This window comes from Stegostoma tigrinum, unplaced genomic scaffold, assembly GCF_030684315.1.
Source record: "Stegostoma tigrinum isolate sSteTig4 unplaced genomic scaffold, sSteTig4.hap1 scaffold_252, whole genome shotgun sequence".
In the NCBI taxonomy this organism is placed as follows: Eukaryota; Metazoa; Chordata; class Chondrichthyes; order Orectolobiformes; family Stegostomatidae; genus Stegostoma; species Stegostoma tigrinum.
This window is the reverse complement of record NW_026728185.1, coordinates 66,585-68,358: the sequence shown is the minus strand read 5'-3', so window position 1 is coordinate 68,358 and position 1,774 is coordinate 66,585.

Sequence of the window (1,774 nt, the reverse complement as noted above, 5' to 3'; positions counted from 1 at the left end):
GGGCTTCTTGAGAAATATAAATTAGTTTGGTCGGTGTTTGTGGGATGAGACTGACAGTTAGTCTTCCAGCTGATAACGTCTCTATCCAATTGGAATAATCCGAAATGTCTCAGGTGGTAGGCGAGTGCAAAGGGAGGAGAGTGAAGTGGCAATGATTAGCTGTCAGGCATGAGAGAAAAAACGACTGAAGAAATGATGAGACAAGGCTAAATGTGGGTGTAAATGTGACAAAATTTGTTTCGATAGTTTATTCTGACTCATTTCTCACTTGGAATGAACGTATCACTGCTGTTTCACAGGAGTATGGTATTTTCTTGGATTTTAAGGATTTTATAATTCTTCTGAAATTCAAAAAGTAATGGCGTGGATTCAATTCAGATCAGGAAATTTCTCATCCTCCACCTTCCCCCCACGAGATCTTGATCATATTGCATAACAACAGTTTTCCAACGATGTTGAGGTTACAGAGCATTAAAGTGATGGATTGCTAATCCATTGTGCTCTTCGAACATTGGTTTGATTCTCACTCTCATCGTTTCTTTAGGCGATTGTTGCTGTTATCGTCTTTCTTCGTGTCTCACACATTTGTAAAAATTGAAGTTGAAATCCCATTCTTGTGAGTGTATCGCAGCAGAGGCCCTCGCATCGTCGACATGACAGTGAAGTCTAAATCAAGAATTAGAACCTATTGTTTTAATACTATTATATTGCAAATTAAATTAATTAAATTTGCAATATTTAAAATGAACACCATTCTCCCTCCCATCATTCCTTCCATGGAGAATGTCATTTGTCAGCTCTAGGTTACAGTGCATTTATTTTTCATCAGCCAATGCAGCTAGTTATTGATCTGTCTGATCAGGTGAATTGACTTTCCTCACACTTTTTTCAATCCCTCACAATTTTAGATTTATCAATCAATGAGACAATAGGCCAAATGATGTAGGAGCAGAAATAAGCCATTCGGTTTTCCGGGTCAACTCAACTGTTCAATGGCATCATGGCTGATCTGATAATCTTTAACTCCATTCTCCTGCCTAAGGTGGATAACCCTTGACTGTCTTAGTGGTTAATCATCTCTCCTCCACTGTTTGAAAATACCCAGTAACCCAACAGTAGCAGCCGTCTGTGGGAAAGAATTTCAGAGATTAATGAGCCCTGAACAACAAAATTCCTCTTCATTTGAGAATTAAATGGGCAACACTTTATGCTGGGATTATATCCTTTCGCTCTCGATTCTCACACTAAGGCAAACAACCTGCCCATATCTATCCTGTAGAGATCGCTCAGAAAGTTTATAACGGGCAATATGTGATTGTAAATCTCCCCACTCACCACGCCTCCTTTGTTCAAAGGAGGACAATCCGAGAACAACCAAGCATTCCACAAAGTGCCAAGCACTCCGGGCCTGCAGTGTACTTTAATGTTTTTTACGGGAGGTTGGAGTAGATTCTGTGAAACAAAGGGTTTGAAGAGTATCAGGTATATGCAGGCAGAGGGATTTCGGGTCAGACTGGACTGTTAATCCAGAGACCCAGCTGATGTTCTGAGAATGTGCTGAAAGGACTCAAATGAGGGATCAATTCAAATTCCATAAGGCATGCTCATGAAGGCCCCGTGAAATGCCGACGTTGTGAAACCAAGCATCTCCCACAGCAACTTTTATTTGCATAGACCAGTGATTCTTGGAGAATCAGGCTCAGAAAAATGACAGATATCATTACAAAAGGCCAGTTTCTGTATTATGCAGCTCATTGGTTTGCTGCATTTGGGA